This window comes from Micropterus dolomieu, unplaced genomic scaffold (genome assembly GCF_021292245.1).
Source record: "Micropterus dolomieu isolate WLL.071019.BEF.003 ecotype Adirondacks unplaced genomic scaffold, ASM2129224v1 contig_13764, whole genome shotgun sequence".
Lineage (NCBI taxonomy): Eukaryota > Metazoa > Chordata > Actinopteri > Centrarchiformes > Centrarchidae > Micropterus > Micropterus dolomieu.
The window spans coordinates 18327-24177 of NW_025742750.1; the positions used below are offsets into that span (position 1 = coordinate 18327).

Here is a 5851-nt window from a genome sequence, read left to right on the forward strand (position 1 = left end):
CTGCTGGCATCATCCGCCACTCCTCCTCTCCTGTTGGCGCTGGGTTTTTCTTTGCGGGTACCCGTTGCCTCTCATGTCTTCTGCTTTTGACTCTCTTCAAGGTGCCACCATCTTCAACAAACTCAACCTGCGCAACGCCTAACATCTGGTGCGCATAAGGGAGGGTGATGAGTGGAAAACAGCCTTCAATACACCCCTTGGCCACTTTGAATACTTAGTCATGCCTTTTGGTTTGACTAACGCCCCTGCTGTGTTCCAGAATCTGGTTAATGACGTTTTAAGAGACATGCTTCTTCATGTTGCCTTGATATTCGTCCAACAGGTTTTTTCAAAAATGTTTCTAAATGCATGGCCTCAGATCTACTACAAATTGTCAACATGTCTCTCCTCTCAGGTTTTTTCCCACAGGCCCTGAAAACTGCAGTCATTAAGCCACTCTTAAAAAAGAGCAATCTAGATAGTTCACTAATGAGCAATTATAGGCCCATATCAAATCTCCCATTTTTAGGTAATATCATTGAAAAGGCTGGTTTTCAACAGCTTAGTGCTTTCTTGGCACTAAATAACTGTTTTGATGTCTTCCAATCAGGATTTCGACCACACCACAGAACTGAGACGGCTCTTGTTGAGGTCTTCAATGACATCCATTTAAACACTGACAGTGGCAGAATTTCTCAGTGCTGCATTCAACACAGTCGACCACAACAAATTACTAGACAGACTTGAAAACTGGGTTGGACTTTCTGGCACAGTACTAAAATGGTTTGAATCATACTTAAAGGACAGGGACTACTTTGTGTTTATAGGTAATCATACATCTGACCTGACAAAAATGACATGTGGAGTTCCCCAAGGCTCCATTCTGGGGCCTCTTTTGTTTAACATTTACATGCTTCCACTGGCTCAGATTATGAAAAACAACAAAATATGTTACCATAATTATGGAGATGACACACAGATTTACATAACCATTTCACCAGGGGACTATGACACCATACGGGTGCTGAGTAACTGTATTAGGCAGGTCAATGGCTGGATGTGCCAGAATTTTCTTCAATTGAACAAAGTTCAGTTGTTTTTGGAGCCAGGGAGGAACAATTGAAAGTCAGCGCTCACCTTCAATCTGTAATGTTATCCAACGAAGGTTAAAGTCATGGATAACTATGACCTGGATGACTGAGAATCTTCATAGACAATCTGTAATGTTAAGAACCAGAAATCTTGGTGTAGTCATGGACTGAATTTGAGGAGCCACATTAAGACAATTACAAAGTCAGCCTACTATCACCTGAAGAATATATCACGGATTAAAGGACTTATGTTGCAGCAAGACCTGGAAAAACTTATCCATGCATTTATCTTCAGTGGACTCGACTACTGTAACAGTGTCCTTACAGGGCTCCCTAAGAAATCCATCAGACAGCTGCAGCTGATTCAGAACGCTGCTGCTCGAGTCCTGAAGAGACCCCAAAAGAGAGGGGGGTTGAAAGGTCGCTTTCCCTAAGTGCTATTCCTGAGCAGTTGATCGTAAAACTGGCCACCTTTGGCAACAGCTGAGATAAGCCTCTCGGTGCCTGAATTGTTAAAATGACAAAGAAACTAACCAGAGATTACAAACAGCCTATCAGAACTCTTCTTAAAGGAAGGGGCAGGAAAACCTAAACTGCTCCACACATGTAACCATGGCAACTGACCTTGATCTGTGTTTAATTACCTCTCATCAAAGGGATACTCCTTCTCACACCCAGGTGTGACAAAATCCAGAACACCAAGGACAGCCCTGAACTTTATGTAAACAAAGACTGCAGTCTCCAAAGACTCAAAGCATTACCTGTTTAATTAAATAATCTTTTAGTTACTTGATTACGTTTACCTCTATTTGAGTAGTTATGTTACCATGTTGTTGCTATCTGTTGTTGATATTATTGCTGAAAAGAATCTAAATAAGTTACTTTTGCAGTGTTTTAATTTTCAGCAAGGGTAAGGACACTCCTTCATTTTATGTGTAACCAATGCTTGTTCACAATGCTCTCACACAATTCCTTTATAAATGATGATAAAGAAATGTCATACTATACTCTATTAATTGCCAGCTTGAATTTAAGGCTAAATAACTAAATTTTCCAGCTCCTGAGAAGATTGTTTTTGGATTGATCTAAGCTGTCGTCATGTAACCTGAGCTCCCCCAAGTGGAAGAAATAAGTATTACATGGCATCATTCTGAAATGCTAACCTTTTAAGGTCTAATTACGGACAATTGTTTTCCTGTTACCAAATGCTTAAACTTAGAATGGTACAACCGTTTGACCATTGAGGTTTGATTGTGGGAAGATATTTGATTATAATACGCGCAAATAGATTTTCTTTTCCTTGTATAGACATAGAACCACGCCCCAGACAAAAAAAGAGCGACACACGACGTCCGCTTCGAATGTTATCACTCGATTGAATGGGCGTTATCAGTGGTTATCAGCCCCATAGATATGGGTCAGAAGGGCCCTACTGCACCTACTGGTAGGTTTAGAAGGCCGTTATCATCCATTCACATGGTTAATCACCGATACTAATAGAAGAGAAGACTCCAGATCCTGTCCAACAGGAATCCAGCTCACCGCTGACCGGAGGTCTGCTGGTTAACGGGATATTTTCAGGTAAGACCATTTAAAAGGCGAGCATTTTAACGGTGATTAATTAGCCAATATGCGAAAGTAATACAGAAAAAATAGTTTTAAGGTTGTGTGACATGAGATAATAGCCGTTTTGCTATTGTGTTTGCTTTACATTATTAGCATGTATGCTTACATTAGCATTACTAATTATTAGCATGTTTTACGTGACAGCTTATAACAGGTAAATTAAATTAGCTTCAAGTTAGCCTGTAAAAATTACATTTTCCACAATGTAAGATTGTAAAATATTCAAACCTGTGAGGCTACATGCAATGGAAAAGTCCAGAGAATCATTTTAAATAACGTTACATGTAACTAATTCAACCTGACATGTTTGGTCTCTTTGAAAACCTTGGGATCTTGACTACAACGTAAAATAAGTTCATGAGGAGCAAGCTCAATCGGGCTGCACCTGTCACCTGTGAGTGTTAGAAGCTTACAATCATATTCACATTCATACAAAAGAGGAATCCTGCCAATTTATTAGAAATACCTTAGCTCGTATGTGGTGATATTAGGGCTGTGGTGTCTCAGTTGTATATTTGTAAGTGAGCAGTGAGGTAGGCTAACATAAACATACATTGCTGTCCTCAACATAGAACTTGAAAATAAAACCCAAGCCACAGGTGTGTGTGTATGTGTGTGTGTAATATTTCTTTAGGCCCACCTCATTTTTTACGTCTCCTTTTACAGCATCACTTACCAGTTGTGTCTTGTGTGGTAAGTTTGTTTTATTACTTATCATGCAACTATCCAAATTAGGTTTTGGGCCAAGCTGCATAGAGAGAGTGAGAATTTATTAAACTATCTATCAAACATGTGCATAAATAGAGGCACAAAAGACATATCCCTCAAATGCATCCCATGTTCACTGATGTGTTTCTGTCTTTTAGGCTGTGATAAGAAATACTGTGTTCACTTTTCCAGTAACTGCCAAATATTTTGATTTCAGAAATGGGGAAAAACAGTAAAGAGCGCATGCTTCAGGAGTGTCACGATTATGGTGGTGAGGAAGTGTATTGCTGGGCGTCCAAAGGTTTCTTACCTTAGTCAAGGTTCTCCCCAGCCCAGCCCCAAACAGACGGACCCTTCGGACCCTTCCACTATTACACCTCAACAGGCTGAACCTGATGATGTGGCATTGAGCAGTAGTACATTTTCTGAGACTGCATACAGTAAGGCAAAGAAGAGAGAGCTTTATGCCTGGGATGCAGTAAAGGATGACATGCTAAAGGTGTCCTTTGAATGTTCGGCACCAATCACTACCCAGTGTGTTGTTTGCCTAGAACATGCTGATTATAGGGTGCTTGGAGTGCAGCACCACTGCAGTCTTTTGTGAGGCTTGTCTGAAGAGGACTCACAGAAATTCACTGCACCTTCGTGATAAGTGGAATGTAAGAACAATAGCATGCATTCATACATAGCTACATGCAAACTTACATTCATTTTAAATGGACTAATTAGATTATTCTAATTGTTTTAGCACTATGTAGCATTAATGTTGATGTCTTCTTGAGTTTGTTTGTAATGAGAAATTTATTAGAGCTTGCAATCTTTTTTACAGAATACCTACTATGAGCCATCCTCCTTGGGGTTATTCCTATATTTACCTGAAGGCCATGGCACCCATGCTGTGTACATGAAGGACATGAAGGTCATTGTCAGCACAGGTTTGTCATTTTGCATTGAAAAAATCTCAGTGTATTTTCTTTTCTTGACAGGTTAAGGAATGAAATCCTATTAAATGTGGAGTGATGGTTTCCTATAAGGAGTTCATAAAATGTGTGATGCATTTTATAAAATTCTTCTCTGTGCCTGTTTGCTGATTCCAATAAAATCAAACAGTAGTACTTGTTTATTTTATTTCCCTCTCTTTATTTGGCAGGACGGCTCTGCACCGTCACTCTCAATATGTGTACGTGTGAACCGGAAGCCTGCACTCTGCTCAGGTATGGGCTCTGGCCAGCAACAGTCGACAAGCCCCACACAGTCTTTTCCAACCCTCTGCTAGAGCTTGGAGTGTCAGGTTTCTGTTGAGGGTTTTTGCAACACCCTGCGCTGGAAAAACAACCTCACACTTGCAGAGGTAAGTCTGAAGTCCTGTCTGTGAAGTGAACATTTCAGTTACTTTCCTGGAAGACTGACAAGTCCAAATGGATGTGAAAATTACACCCTTCCATAATTGTGCTCATCATTAATTATCACAACAAAATGTAAACATTGAAGATGAACATGGAACCATATTGAATTATACAACTGCATGCAAAAAAACTCTGTGTAAACCACCTTCACCTTGGCCTTATGTAGGAGATCTGAGTATATGAAAGAGTAATGTTTTCTCTTACTGCTGCTTATACCGTAGGTTAATACACTCTACAGAGCCCTGGTGGGAGAGTCAATATCCCAGTTTAGGCATCACCACTTCCGACAAAGAAGTTCTAGTTTCAGGCCAGTTCCTGTTTGATTAACCATAATTGCAGTTTCCATGAACTGATGACATTGAATTGATATATGCAAAATCAGTTAATTATTGTATAAAGTATTATAATAAAATAGTAAGTGTATCAACCTAGTGCTCTGCATTTCTGAAGGCTGTTTGAGGATGAAAGTGGGACCTTGTGTATCTTTCAGCATTTGTTTTAAGAATTTGTCAATCAGTTATTTATTCCATGGGTGTTTCTGACCTAAACTCTTTTTTTGTAGTACCAGATACAAAACCAGGATTACTCTGTTTATTTCCCAGGCGGATGGAGATATGATAGTGACATTGGATGCCAACTTTGGCCTTGTGAGGAAGCAAAGCTCCGAGACAAGTGTGGTTGAGCTATTGCATGAAACGTCTTGGGTTACGTATGTAACCCTGGTTCCCCGAGAAGGGGAACGAGAGACTGCGTCGGTTACGACACTATGGGAACGCCTCTAGGCGAAGCAGGTCTGAACGTGAATGAAATCACTCCAATCCTATTGGCTTGTTGCTAGAACGGTAAGGTGTGACGGAATAACCGGAGGAGTATAAAGCACACCTGTACACACTCATCATTAGCTTAAACTATGAAGCAGGCGCTTCAGGCGGGGAGAGAGGTGCGGCGGGCCGACGCAGTCTCTCGTTCCCCTTCTCGGGGAACCAGGGTTACATACGTAACCCGAGACGTTCCCCTTCGAGGGAACTCGAACTGCGTCGG

The 5851-nt window shown here is 40.7% G+C and overlaps 1 long non-coding RNA gene across 1 annotated transcript; it reads left to right on the forward strand.

The window, feature by feature from the left end:
* Nucleotides 1-2422: 2422 nt before the first annotated feature.
* LOC123966584 lies at nucleotides 2423-5456 on the forward strand. The gene is made up of 5 exons (XR_006824031.1): nucleotides 2423-2651; nucleotides 3363-3389; nucleotides 3622-4063; nucleotides 4234-4339; nucleotides 4555-5456. It is a non-coding gene; the product is annotated as an uncharacterized LOC123966584 (long non-coding RNA).
* Nucleotides 5457-5851: the final 395 nt, after the last annotated feature.